The sequence below is a fragment of the Petaurus breviceps genome, unplaced genomic scaffold (assembly GCF_028583685.1).
Source record: "Petaurus breviceps papuanus isolate PSGF00001 unplaced genomic scaffold, PetGlider_PUasm1.0 90977, whole genome shotgun sequence".
NCBI classification, from domain to species: Eukaryota; Metazoa; Chordata; class Mammalia; order Diprotodontia; family Petauridae; genus Petaurus; species Petaurus breviceps.
In genome coordinates this window covers 52857036-52872560 of record NW_027187391.1, presented here as the reverse complement: position 1 = coordinate 52872560, position 15525 = coordinate 52857036, and the positions used below count along the sequence as shown (strand labels likewise).

General features: G+C 34.7%; 1 long non-coding RNA gene across 1 annotated transcript in view; it reads right to left on the bottom strand.

The window, feature by feature from the left end:
* Nucleotides 1-817: 817 nt before the first annotated feature.
* Nucleotides 818-15525, bottom strand: part of LOC138153325 (uncharacterized) — a 151725-nt gene continuing 137017 nt past the window's right edge. The window contains exon 3 of the long non-coding RNA XR_011166344.1: nt 818-902. This is a non-coding gene — a long non-coding RNA (uncharacterized lncRNA). The remainder of the gene's footprint in view (nt 903-15525) is intronic.

The following is a 15525-nucleotide window of genomic DNA, read 5'->3' as shown; positions in this document are numbered from 1 at the left end:
AGATTAGTTAGCCAAGTCTTGTTGTTAGCCAAGTCTTGTTGACTTGACCTCCATAACTTGTTTTGAATCTATCTTTTCTCTATTCCATACTAGTTTAGGCACTTATCATAACTCTCCTGTTGCAATAGTCTTTTATCCTTTATCCCATCCTCTCTTGTTTTCTTCAACAGATTCACTCTATAATCATCACTGCACTCTCTCTAATCTTCTATTTACTGAATCCTTCCCTTCTGCCTACAAACATGCCCCCCAAAATCCCTATCATTGAAAAAAATACTCACCAGATTTTAGCATTCCCTCAAGTTATCATCCTATATCTCTCCTTTATTTCATATCCCCACTTCTAGAAAAAAAAAAGTTGATTAGAAATTTATTGCCTCTACCTTCTCCTCTTTCACTTTTCAATTCTTTGCAACCTTAATTCCAAACCTCATCACTAAAATGGAATTTATCATTCCAAAGTTACCAAGGTCTGCTAATTTTGGAGTCCTGTGAATTTTTTGCTTTTGAGAAATTCTCTCCTTGACCTTTTTTCAGAAGTTGACATGACAAGTCTGAAAAGATATTCTCTCCTTGGCCTTACATGATACTGCCTTTTCTTGATTCTTCTCTTACCTGTCTGATTACTCCTTTTGACTATTTTTTTATTCTTTGCCATTCAATCATGGGGAAGAGAAATTTTATATATAGAAGACATGTCATCCTAGATATCACTGATGTAAAATGCAAAAAAAAAAACAGAGCAGGTTAGCCAAACAAACTAAAAAGGTAAGGCTGGTGGAAGAAAAGAGAAGTGCCTACATACCGAAGAGACAACCAACAGTAGAAGTCAAAAGTTTAGCTGTCAATAGGAATAGCCCCATAAGGTCAGCTGAGCATTCTGTCCAGCAGAGATACTGCACCTAGTGGGATAGAGCATGAAAAATCTGTGAGAAAAGAAAGTGGGACCTTTAGTATCAGAAACCCCAATACTACAATATCAAGTCAACAACCATTTATTAAGTCCTTACTATATTTCAGGCACTGTGTTAAGAACTACAAATATATAAGGGGAAAAAAAGCAGTACCTGTTCTCAAGGAGCTAACAATCTAATGATGAAGGAACACACAGACACATTTGTACAAATATATAGAGAATAACTTGAAGGCAATCAGAGCAGAAGGCACTAGCATTAAAAGAAATTGGGAAAGCCTTCTTACAGGAGGTGAAATCTTAGCTGAGACATAAAGGAAGCCAGAGACACCAGTAGGGCAGAGATGAGAATGAGATAATTCCAAAGAACTGCTGTGGAAAATGTAGAGTCAAGAAATAGAGTGTTATGTGAGAGGAACAGTAAGAAGTACAGTGACACTGATTCATACAATTCATGGATGGGAGTAATGTGCAAGAAGACAGAAAAGGTAGGAAGGAGCCAGGTTATGAAGCATTTTTAAAACCATATAGAAGATTTTCTATCTGCTTCTGATTGCAATGGGAGATAAAAGAGTTTGTTGAAAGGAGGGGGTTGGTGTGCTACTTTGATAGCAAAATGGAGGATAAACTGAAGTGAGGAGAGAATTAAGGCAAGAAGGTCAGAGGTAAGGAGAGTGTGTACCAGGATGTTGGCAGAGTCAGATGAGAGAAGTGGTCATATATCAGTCATTAGTAATAGTTTCAGAATTGCAGACAGATCCACTGAAGTAACCCTTAGAATCTTTGAATAATCACATCCCTAGGCATCAAAATTCATGAGTGTGGTCATGAATCAAACATTAGTTCTCAAAAGTGTTTTTAAAAATATACAAAAATATTAACAATTAATAACAGGGATTTGGGGAGGGAGATGTCTAGAAGTTGGGACAATCACTGATGGCTTTCTATTAAATGCTTGCTGGTATTTCAGCTACACCCTAAACAAAGTGAAGTTCTCTATGAAGCAAACATGAGTAGAGCGGGGAGTCCATTCCCAGGAAAGGATATAAGCAGTGCAAAAGTATGAAAATGTGGACTGTGTAATAGGGGTAAAGAGACAATTTGTCTGCTCTGTAGAATGCAGTAAGGAGAGTATTGCATAACAAGACTGGCATGATAGATTAAAGGCAGTTTGTGAAGGCTTGAAAACCCAAACAGAGTTTATATGGTATCCTACAGAAGCATTGGAGTATATGAGTATCAGAATAACATGGTCAGATATGCTCTTAAGGAAAATCATTTTGGTGGTCTTCTTGACAGAAATAGGGATGATTAGTTGAGGATTGCAATCAACCTTGTTAGGTGTGCAAAGATGAAATGAATGAAGATTATATGCTAGTTGTTGATGTTGTCAGAAAGTTTTTCTAGACATGACCTATGATTTCATTGGTATAGGAAACTCAAGATAAGAAAACCACCTCTACAAAATCAGATCAACACTTGCTTTGAGTACTTAAAGAAGCAGAATTTGAAGACAGATTTTTCTGACTCTCAAGTTTGTTTTTTCTCTACTATTCCACAATAAATTAGCCTGTCATTTGGGGGCGGCTAGGTGGAGCAGTGAGTAAAGTGCCGGCCCTGGAGTCAGGAGGACCCAAGTTTGGTTCCAGCCTCAGACACTTAATATCCACACAAAAAAAACTAGCCATGTAACCTTGGGCAAGTTACTTAACCCCAATTGCCCTCCAAAAGGCAAAAAAAAATTAGCCTTTCATAATATAACATCAAAAAATATGAATGGGGCAGCTAGGTGGTGCAGTGAATAGAGCACCAGTCCTGGAGTCAGGAGAACCTGAGTTCAAATCAGGCCTCAGGCACTTAATACTTACTAGCCTTGTGACTTTGTGAAAGTCACTTAACCCCAATTGCCCTGCCCTCCCCCCTCCAAAAAGCAAAAACAACAACAAAAAACAAAACCAAACATATGAGTAGCTAATATTGCTCCACAAAAAATATTTCATGTGATCCTTAGGGTGATACTAATACCTATGAAGAAAGACTCACTAGATTGTTGTAATGATCAAATGAGATTCTATAGGTCTTTATCTTTGACAATTTATAAAATGTAAATCATTACACTTTCTAACCTTAAATAAATGCCAGCTGTTATTACTAATGGTTTTATATATCTTACTACTCAGACTGTAGCAAACTTTCTATTAGGTTCTCAAGAAGTACATTATTATATTGGGGATATAAATATACATACATATGTGCAACTGGTGTCCAGCATAGATGTAGGAAGCCTTTAATGTTATTCTCTAGGCTTTCTCAGGTAGGGATTACTATTTTTTTAAAAGCAAGTGGGGTTAAGTAACTTGCCCAAGGTTACATGGCCAGTTTTTTTGTGTGGGTGTTAAGTATCTGAGGTTGGAACTGATCCCAGGTCCTCTAAACTCTGGGCCAGTGCTCTTACTCACTGCACCACCTATCCACCCCTAGGGATTGCTATTAATGGAGTAAATATTCTATGGCTGAATTTTCCCGAGGCAAAGCAGCTCTATCTCTCCCTGAGTTCTAGGTGTCCCTTTTTCAGTGTTACTAGCTTTAGTCCCATCATTGTTAGCTGACAGTTATTGATGGAACCACATTTCTATTTGATTATTTCTTATCAGTTAGTCTATAGAAAAGGACATTTACTTTGAAGATATGGCAAGAATAAAAGTATAAATATTCTCCCAACACATCAAGAACACATTCCTCTCCCTCTCCACTCCCTCCCCCCACTCTGGAAAGAATGGGAATGAGTACCCACTCTATACTGTATGCATTGTACTTTATCCATAGTTAAGTTCACATTCATATGTGGCATCATGACTGGATGAGTCATTGGTTCAACCTTGACTGGGTTCGATGCTAAAGATTTCCTGAAGACCATTCCTTGATTCTTGAGGCATCTAAGCTGGGCTTGTCATGAAAGTTAGATAATAGAACATTGGATCCTGGAAAACTAGGATACCAAGAAACCCAGAGGCTTATCTTTCCTCTGATGACCTTATCCCTCCTTACATATTGACAGGGAAGCCTTCAAACTAGGGTCAGATAGGAACCAAAATAAGCTGCTGAAGAAAAAGTCTGAGGTTGAACCAGTTATAAACTGTCTACACATGTTTCAAGTTCTCTACAAGAAACTAAAATTGCATATCATCATGACTCTCCCAGAAAATGAAAACCTTTAGTACTTAGCCCCTTCATACTTATGATAGAAGCAATATCTGAACCCCCACTTCCATGCAAAGTAAACTAGTTCTTCCTTAAAAGAAACTGAAAACTTCCCTGAGACTTGCTTGGATTCAAAGGACCAAAGGCTCAATATGCTTACATAACTTCCTGGTCATCAGAGTACAAAACATCCAGGAGAAATTCAGGGCACTCTCTGATGCTTAGCGATTAAGTTGAAGAAGCTTCCATTTGCTGAATCAACTTGGTACATCCTAAATTTATATCCTTGTTGAATATCCTTCTGTTAAGATGGATAAGTAATTTTGTTTTTCACTGTTTAGTGATAGATGTGTGTTTCATTTTGTTCCAATATTGAACCTGAACTACCAGGGGATTGATTTTACTAAGATATAGGACATAGCAAGGAGAGAATGATGTTACTGTACCCTTAATCCTTAAAGCCTGCACTTTGAAGATGATTGTAATAAATTCCTTTTTTGGACTATCAGCTCTGTTATTTCTGGATGTGCCAGTGTTGTAATTTAGATCTCTTCCAAGATCTACCAAGGTATTTCCTCAGAATTAAATTTACCTCCAAAGTAGCCTGGAGGGATAAATTTTAATCAATTGAATGAGATTTTTCACCCACTAGAAAAAGGGGATGAGATTTCTGATCTTTGTTCACCTACATATAATCACAATCAAGGAGCTTTTGCAGTTGGTTTCATTTATTTATTGCTGTATTTCCTCTTCTGTTTCTTTTTTCCTCCTTTAATGATGCCTATCAATTCCAGAGGATCAGAGGCTGAGGCGATTCACATCACTTCCTGATTGTCATTATACAAAAAAGCTACAAAGACTTCAAGATATTTTCCTGTACTTGGCTGGTCAAAAATGATGGACAATTCAGGCAAAGGAGTCTTGCTCACCTGAATAAAATTAGGGTGTCCTCAATGCATGGACTTGTTAAATATCATTCTCCTGCTATAGTTAAGTAAATCTCCTTTTATTAAATGTCGAATAAGTTAGAAATATGACATTTTGTCCCAACATCAAACCTAAAATATCAGGGAACTGGCTTGAGTCAGGTGCAAACCAGAACAGTATCTTTCTAGTCTTCTTACATTTCTTTCCCTCTCTGTGATCTGCTATCTAAAGACATTGGTTACCTTGCTGTTCCTCTGCACATGATCCTCTATGTCCCAATTCTGGGACATTTCACCGACTCTCTCTTATGCCTAGAATTCTCTTCTTCCTCACCTGAACATTCCTATTATCCTTAGCTGCCTTTAAGAATCAGCTCAATTCCCACCTTCTGCAAGAGACCTTTTCTAGTTCTCCCTTCCTCCTTCACCCCAAAACAAATGCTTCCCTCTGAGATTATTCTTTACACTGTATGTATCTGGTATGTATAGAGTTGTTTGTATGTTATATCCCCCATTAGAATGTGAGTCAGTTAAGTCTAGTACCCTCTGGGGATCCAGTCTGTGAGTGAGAGTCCAGATTGGGGACTGCTTTCGTGGAGGGGGTTTGGAGTCCATATATATGTGCAAGTATGTAGTGTATATGTGTATGTAAATTTACCTTTGTATGTTTGTGCAGAAATGAATTGAAAGAGGTGTACAGAAAAAAAAGCAGGGATATTGAAGACAAACTGTGCTAATTTCATAAGAGAGGAAATGACATACCATGTATAAAGAACAAGTAGAATCTGGGCCAAAGAATGAGGGAAAATGAATTCACATCTATCTTTCCAGACTTATTAAACATTACTCACCTTCTTGTACTCTACATTCCAGCTAAACTAGATTTCTTATACATCATGGTACATCTCATATCTCTGTGCCTTTCTACTAGCCATCCTTAATCCCTGGAATGTACTCTCTCCACACTTCTCTTTCTCAAAATCCCTTTCTTCTGTCAAGATGGAGCTCAAGAACCACCTTCTATTTTGTATTTTCCCCGATTGCCAGTGCCCCCTTTCCCTGAATACCTTCTATTTAACTATGTTTTACTTGTCTTTATATTTTTCTCTACATATATATTACATATAGTCTTATATTTATGATCATGTTGTCTCCCATAAGTGAAAGCTATTTCCTTGAGAGAAGGGATTATATCATTCCTTGTATATGTTTTCCTAAACTCTAGCACAGTGTCTGGCACATACGAGGTATTAACAAATGCTTGCTGTTTGATTAATATGATACCATACTTATTCTCTTAAGACATGGAAGACTTATAATAAAATATATAATTATATATAAATTATTATATAAAATTATATATGATATAATAATATACATATGTATTCATGTATGTATGTATTGGGTTGCTTGTATGCTTATATATGTATGTACATAAATAGCCAAATAACAGACACTCAAACTCTCTTGCATTTACTCATCAGACTAAATTAAACTTCAAGTGTTCCCCAAGGCAACATAATATTTTCAAGTGTCTCTGCCAGCAGCCATTGGTTTAGTAGAGCATGTATGAAGCAATTATCATTTACAAATATCCCTTCCATAATGAAGATGACTAACAGTTCTGATATTAAACCTCTGATTGAACAAATACAGCTTTAAAATCGTGAGATTTACCCACAATCTTTGCTGACATGTTAGTTTGAGCATAAACAATATGTTTCAGCTTTGTGAAAAGGCTTGAGTGGCTCAGGTGCCTTTGCTGTTGCCCAAGTAAATTAGTCCTTGAATTAAAACAGGATGATCATTAGATTTTGATAAATAAAGCTAAGATCAGTAAATGTTAATTAAATTTTACATAATCCAGAAAAGCTGTATTTGACATTTTCTTACATACGTGAGAGCCATTTGAGGTTAACTTTATGAAATATATAATGGAAACAAGAATCTAACCATGAACAGGAAAAAATATTTCAGGCAAATAAATCATTTGCATCATAGAAATAAAGGGAGAAAGAAGTAGGCTTTTCTCCTGTTGCTGTCAAACAGGCATGGCCTAGACCTTATTTCCTTTATAATTGCATTCATAATGGAAAAAAAAAAAAAGAGTAAAGCTTTGTGATCTGGCCATGTGACTATTAATGAGATGGTCAAGCTCAGAGATGTTAGTGAAGAATTGACATTACCAGTAATTGTTCATCAATAGAAGATGGAAACAGAAGGCAGTATTTGTGTAGGTTGGCACTAGTACAAAGATGTACATAAATGGTTCTTAGAATTCAAATCAACAGGAACCTCAACAGGCCCTATGAAAATGCTTTCATTGTGTCAAAAATTATGTTATTTCTCAGGGTACTGTGTTTTTTTAAAAAATGGAACAGAAACATAGATAGTTATCAAATGCTTGGAATGCCTTGATCTGATCTACAGTTGTAGTGGTGCATAAAAAGGAATAAACATTGGGATCCCAGACGTCAGTAGAAAGGCCACAAAGTCTTAATTATTTTTAGAGACATTCCCATTGGTCAGAGAACAGAAATTGATTAAATATCAAGGAAAGTCCTGAAAATGTCGGGTAATTCAGGATGTGGAAAGCCAGTGGACCACGGTAGTAGTAAACTTCAAGTTAAAATCGCCATACCTTTCTTCTTTGTCTTCCTTCCTACCCCACTACCCCTACCACTAAGTAAAGGCTATATTTAATTATAGAATTTGGTTGTTTTTGACATCAAGATATCGAATTATAGGAGATTCTTACTAAGTTTTTGTTCTATTTTGTTCTTTACCCTTCCCAACTAGAGATTTCACTTAGCCAGCCTAGAGCAAACAGGGGAAATCAAGATTAAATGAACCACCAAAATTGAAAGAAAGACTGTCATAGTTAAATGGCTGGAATCTAAAAGAAACCTCCCCTTTCTTCTGTACTTTTCCTCCAACACTCTGACTTTCTAATAATAGACCTATCTGACTCAGGTTAACCTGGAGAAGGCATGGTCAAGTTTAGGAGTCCTCTGAAGTCAAATGCACTGTTTTCCAGTATACTATACTACCTCTACTTTATTTGATTTATTCTGAGAATAAAAGCACAAAGGCACAGGTTAAAGTAAATACTGTTAGCAGCAACACCAGCAGCAACAACAATAGAAGTAGTGGTTGGTGTTGCTGGCAGCTACTGTGTTAGTAATAATAATAATAATAGCAGCAGCAGCAGTAGCAGTCATAGTAGTAATAGCTATAGCAGAAGAAGCATGAGTAAAAATGTAGTAAGAGTAATAGCAATAGTAGTAATAATAACAATATCAACAGCAGCAGCATTAGTAGCAGCAACAACATTAGCAGTAGCAGTAGTAGTAACAGTGTTTTTTTTTTTCAGCAGTGTCCATTAGATTTTCCAAAATATCTGGGAATCCTTATTTCTCTTCAAGCTTGAGATCATATGCTAATTCCTAAGTCTTTCCACACACAAACATACACACACACAGTAACACACACACAAAGAAAGACAGACAGACAGAAAGACAGAGAGACATAGAGATACAGAGAGAGACATAGAGAGGATGGGAAGGAAAAAATGATTACAGTGGTAAACTGTTGGAGAAAATAGCAGGAGATAGGATCTTGAGTATATATAGATTGATAATGAGATAAAGAAGTGTGGTATAGTGAATAGTTTTGGGTTTCTTTTAAAAAAAAAAACTTCAGTTTGAATGCTACCTCATGAACTTAGTAGCAATGTGTCCCTGCTCAAGTCACTTAAACTCTTGTTTAATTATCTGTTAAATGGAGATGGTGATCATATTACTTACCAATCAAAGTTGTCAACAAGATGAAATGAGATAATATATTTAAAGAGCTATATTAAATGTAATATACATGCAAGGAAAAGAATTGCCACTTCAACTGACATGTGGGTGAAAGAGCAGAGAATAAAGAATGAGGTCAGAGATTGAGAGGTAGAAGGGAAGAAAGAGCAGTCATTAATAGTCTCAATTGTCTTTGTAGAGGAAGAGATAAGATCCTCACCTGAGTGAGTAGGCAAAGGAAGAAGTGTTAGAGTGAACTTTGTCTTCAAAACTCTGAACTTGTAAGTCAGAATATCTGGGTTCAAGTCTTGACTTTGTCATTCAACTAAGAACAACTAAGAATGTAGCCTGGGTCAAGACATTTAAATTTTTCAGTTTCTTCAGCTATAAAATTAATCCACGTAATAAAAATATTGCCTGTCTTTAGTTGGGAGAAAACTAAACATGTGAGCTATTGTTTCTGTGTAATAAAAAAAAGATTTCTCTACTTTGAAAAAAAATTATTCAAAATTATTGAATTCCTTCTAAGAACCTACAATCATATATCTAGCAATTGTTTCCTAGAACAATTCATAAAAATTCCAATGCAGCTATCTGAAGCTTGTGATGGTACACTGCCTGTCCTATTTGCTATAGCTAATGAATTAAATTAAGGTGACAGATAGACACTATTTTATTCCATTTGTGTCATATAATATACTCGAGGGCACAACATGAGTCCTCGGAGAATCTCCAAAAGTTATGAATATTGTAAGTTAACTCTATTGAAATCACCTCTGAATTGTTTTGGAATGAACGTGTATCTACTCCTCAACTAGTGCATATAGTCCAGAATTGATTGAATATATTATGAGCATAAAAGTGCAGCTTTCAGCTGGGCTATGTGGAGAGAATGAATTTTCCAATATTCACATTGCAGGGAGCTAGTTCATACCTTTTCAGATTTTTTTTTCATTTATAATGTTTTGTTTATTTCCATAACAATTTCACATTTTCCACATCTATCTGCTAATATTGTCTGTATCAAACTCCAATAAGAATCAGAAGTGTTCTATTAAATTGTGAACTTCTCCTGTCATTTGATGAATATATCAATAACTGCTAGACAGGCATATTTTTCCAATTAAAATAACTCTCAGACTGATACTTAAGGAACTTTCAAATGCTTTTGGTCATCACAAGTTGCTAAAGTCCACCATGATGTAATTCTGAATGAATAATATCAGTGTGTATTATAATTTCTAAAAATCATCATCATCATCATCATCATCATCATTATTATTACTATTACTCAATCTCCCTCTGCCAATCTCATACAAAGTTATGGACTTTCAAGAGTTTAATTGGTCATATTACCTTCTTTTTATTCATACTCATGTATCTTAGAATGTTTTTCTTTTTAAAATTTACATATTAGCCATGTTGCAGAAGAAAACAAAATGAGACAATAAAAATTAAGTAAAAAATAAAACAACCTACACTGAGAGTTCATCAATTCACTCTGTGGAGGTAGATAGCAGTTTCCATTGTGGGTACTTTGGAATTATCCTGGATTATTGTCTTCATCAGAGTAGCTAAATCTCTCCCGATTGATCATTCTTATAACATTGTTGTTACTATATACAATGTTTTGATAGATCTCCTTATTTCACTTTGCATGAACTTATACACATCTTTCCAGTTTTTTTCTCTAAAAGCATCATGATCATCATTTCTTATAGTGCAATAGTATTCCATCACAATTATATACCATAACTTGTTCAGCCATTCCCCAGTTGTTGGCTTCTATTTCCAATTCTTTGCCATCACAAACATAACTGCTACAAATATTTTTACACAAATAAGTCCTTTTCCCTTTTCTTTGTTCTCTTTGGTATACAGATTTAATAGTACTACTGTTGGGTCATAGAGTATGCAGAGCTCTATATCTTTTTTAGCATAGTTTCGAATTATTGTACAGAATGGTTAGATTAGTTCATAACTACACAAACAATGAATCGGTATCCCAATTTTTCAATATCTTCTCTAGTATTTGTCATTTTTTACTGTCATATTATTCAATCTGATGAATGCATTAGATATGAGATGGTATCTCAAAGTTGCTTTAATTTGCATTTCTTTAATCAGTAGTGATTTAAGGCACCTTTTTCATGTGACTATTGATGGTTTTGATTTCTTCTTCTGAAAAATGCTTGTTCCTATCATTTGACCATTTATCAATTGAGGAATTGCTCTTATTTTTATAAAATCAGCTCATTCCCCTATAAAGTTAAGAAATGAGGCCTTTATCAGAGAAACTTGCATAAATTTTTTCCCCCCAGTTTCTTGTTTCCTTCTAATTTTGGCTACATTGGGCATTTTTTTGCGTGTGTGTGCAAAAGCTTTTTTAATATGGGGTAATCAAAATGATCAATTTTTTTCCCCACGATCCCCTCTCTGTGTTGTTTTATTAATAGTAGGATTTTTTTCTTATTACATTAATATTGTATTAATTCTTCCCAAATCCACAGATACATTTTCCCATGATCCTCTAATTTATTTGTGATATACCTCTTTATGGCTAAATATTTTATCCATTTTGATTTTTCTTGTTATATGGTGTGAGATGTTGGTCTCTGTTGAATTTCTTCCAAGCAGCTTTCCAGTTTTCCCAGCAATTTTGTCAAATCTTGACTTTTACTTCAAAAGCTTGATTCTTTGGGTTTTTCAATGTCTATTGTCATTTACTACTGTGTATTGTGTACCTAATTTATTCCACTGATCCACTTCTACATTTCTTAGCCAGTAGCAGATTGATTTGATTTTTATCACTCTATAAATTCCAGGTTTATTTGAAACCTGGAACTATGACTGACTTCTTTGAATATGGATATCCTAGCTTCAACTCTTACATTATTGAGAAGGCTTCAAGTTGGTGCCCATTACAAATAATGCTGGCTCTTGAATTTTAGATAAATTATGTTTTTCATTTTAAGAAAAGCTCCATTGATTCCTAAGCTTTCTACTGTTTTTACTAGAAATACTATGGTATTTCTTTTAAAGGCTCTTTCTGTATCTGTTGAGATAATCACATGATTTTTGTTATTATTATTATTAATGTTGATATGGTCAGTTATGTCATTTTTCTAATATTGGACTAACCTGGCATTTCTGGTATAAATCCCACCTGGTCATGGGGATGGTGTTTGTACCAAACTGTTGTAATCTCCTTGTCAGCATTTTATTTAATATTTTTGTATTGATATTCACAAGAAAGTTGGTCTATAATTCTCCTTCTCTTTTTCCTTTCCATGGTTTAGGTATCAAACTGTATTTGTGTCCTAAAAGGAATTTGGTATTTCTTCCTTAACAATTTTTTTCAAATATTGAAACTAGTATTGGGATTAATTGTGCCATACCAATCAAAATACCACAGAAGTATTTTATAGAGCTAGAAAATATGCTAACAAAATTCCTTGAAAGAACAAAAAGGAAAGGATATCAAGGGAATGAAAAAAATGTTAAGGAAGGCATCCCAGATATTTCAAATATACTCTAAAGTCATAATCATCAAAACAATCTGGCATGGCACTGCATAATAAATTGACTTAGGTAGAATTGTCATTTTTATTATATTGACTCAGCCTACCCTTGAACAATTAATATTTTTCCAATTGTTTAGATCTACTTTGTTGTGTGAAAAATGTTTTGTAGTTGTGTTCATATAATTCTGGATGTGTCTTGGCAGGTACATTATGAAGTGTTTCATGTTGCCTGTAGTTATTTTTTGTGAGATTTCTCTTTCTAAGTCTCACTACTAGGTTTTGCTGGTAGTATATAAAAATGCTTATGATTTGTGTGAATTTATTTTATATCCTGCAAATTTGCTGAGGTTAACTAATTAAATTAGCTTTTTAGTTGATTCTATAAGTAAAGCATTATATCACTTGCAAAGACTGATAGTTTTGTTTCCTAACTGCCTATTTTTTTCTTGTCTTATAGCTGTCATTTTCTTTAGCAAAATTATTGATTATTTCTCTGATTTGTTCTTTGCCCAACTCATTCTTTAGGATTGTATTATTTATCATTGAATTAATTTTAATGTATGTTTCCATCGCCATTTATTAAATGTAATTTTGTTGATTTAAAATGTAATTTTATTGACTAGTCTTTGCTGGTACTGTGATCAGGACTCTCTTACATTGCACATGGTTCCTCCTCATAGATATAGGGTGAAGAAGAGCACTAGGACACCAGAGTTTATGGACACAAGAGTGTGGGAAACCTGCTCACAATTCCAGGGCAGAAAAGAATGGTCACAGACTAGAGCACTGGCTAGCCGAAGGGCAAACAAGTCTCTCCTTAAATCATACCACCTTGGAAGAACTGAAAACCTACAGTCCCTTCAGACTTGCTCTGAAAACAGCTGCAAAAACATCCTGAAACTTGGGGCAGTGATGCCTGTACCCTAGGAGCAGAGCACAACTTTAATGTAAAATTAAAAATCAAGAAATAGGCTAGGAAAATGAGAGAAAAACAAACAAGCCAACCATAAAAAAAAATTATTTGAGCATGAAAAGTTACCAGGATGACAGGGAGGATCAAAATACAAACTCAGAAGACAACAAAGTCAAAATTTCTGCATTCAAAGTGCCCTCCTCCCCCAATGGTAATTGGTATCAGGCCCCCAAAATTTTAAAAATCAAATAAAAGAGTTAGAGGAAAATTGGAAAAAGAAATGAGAATGATACAAGGAAATCAGGAAAAAAGAGTCAGCTGTGGTAAAGCACAATGGACAAAATGGCAAAAAGGGCTACAACACCATAATGAAGAGAACACTTTAAAAAATAACAAAATAAACCAAATGGAAAAGAAATATGCAAAAATAATTGAACAGAAAAATTCTTTAAAAGGCAGAATTGGCCTCATGGAAAAAGATGTACAAAACTTTCCAGAAGAAAAGGACTGAAGAAGTAATTGGTCAAATGGAAAAGGAAATTTAAAAGCTCACTGAAGAAAATCATTCCTTAAAAATCAGAATTGGGCAAATGGAAGCTAATGCCTGCATGAGATATCAAGAAACAATAAAACAAAATCAAAAGAATGAAAAGTAGAAGAAAATGTTAAATATCTCATTAAAAAAGTAACTGACATGGAAAATAGACCTAGGAGACATCATTTAAGAATTGTCAAACTACTTGAAAGCATGGTCAAAATAAAACAAATCCTCGACATCATCTTTCAAGAAATTATCAAGGAAAATTGCTCCAATATTCTAGAACCAGAGGGTAAAATAAAAATGGAAAGAGTCCACTGACAATTGCCCCAAAGAAAACCCCTCCAAACAAAAATCCTAGGAATATTATAGTCAAATTCCAGATATCTCAATTCAAGGAGAAAATAGTGCAAGCAGCCAGAAAGAAATGATCCAAATACCATGGAATCATGTTTACATTCCTACATGGGAAGATAATACTTGTTGATTACTGAGAACCTCCTCATTTTTAGAGCAAGTAGAAGGAGCAGACATAGATGGAGGACATGGGTGTGAGTTTAATATGATTGGATGGTATCTAAAAAAGTAAAAGTAAGAGACGAAAAGGAAGGATGTATTAGAACAAGGAGAAAGGGAGAGGTAAAATAAGGTAAAACATCTCATAAAAAGGTACAAAAGAGCTTTTAGAGTAGAGCAGAATATGAAGGGAGGTGGGAGCTCTCATTAGAATTGTATCAAAGAGGAAATAACATACACACTCAGTTGGGTATAGAAATCTAACTCATCCTACACAGAAGTATGAAGGAAAAGAAATTATAGAAGACAGGAGTTTATAGAAGAGAGTGCAGTTTAAGGGAGATAGTAAGATAGAAGGGTGAAAGGATAAAGAGAGCAGGATAAACAAGAGGAAAAATAGGATGAAGGCAAATGGAAAATTAGTAATCAAAAATGTGAAAAAATACATGAAGTTTCTCTGATAAAGGGCTAGTTTCTCAAATATATAGTGAACAGAGTCAATTTATTCAGAATACGAGTCATTCCCCAATTGATAAATAGTCAAAGCATATGAGCAGGCAGTTTTCAGACAAAGAAATTAAAGTTCTCTACAGTCATATGAAAAAATGTTCTAAAACACTATTGATTACAAAAAGGCAAATTAAAACAACTCTGAGATATTAACCCACAACTTCAGATTGCCTAATATCACATGATAGAAAAATAGAAAATATTTGAGGGGATATTGGAAAATTGAGATACTAATTCATTTTTGGTTGAGCTGTGAACTTATTCAATCATTCTGGAAAGTGATTTGGAACTGTGCCTAAAAAGCAAAAAGCATGCATAACTTCATCCCAGCAATAACACTACTAGGTTTGTAACCTAAAGAGATTTAAAAAAGGAAAAGGACCTATTTGTAGAAACAAAAAAGATAGAGGTTTTTGTGGTGGTAAAGAATTGGAAATTGAAGTAATGCCAATCAATTGGGGAATGGCTGAACAAGTCGTGGCATAAGATTTTGGTAGAATACTGTGGTGCTAAAAGAAATTATCACCAGGATGCTGTCAGAAAAAAAAAAAAAACAACAACAACAACCCAACAATCTAGAAAGACATAAATGAAGCAACACAAAGTGAAGTGAGAAAGACCAGGAGTCCATTGAACATAGTAACAATAATATTGTATTATTAATTAATAATATTGTAATCA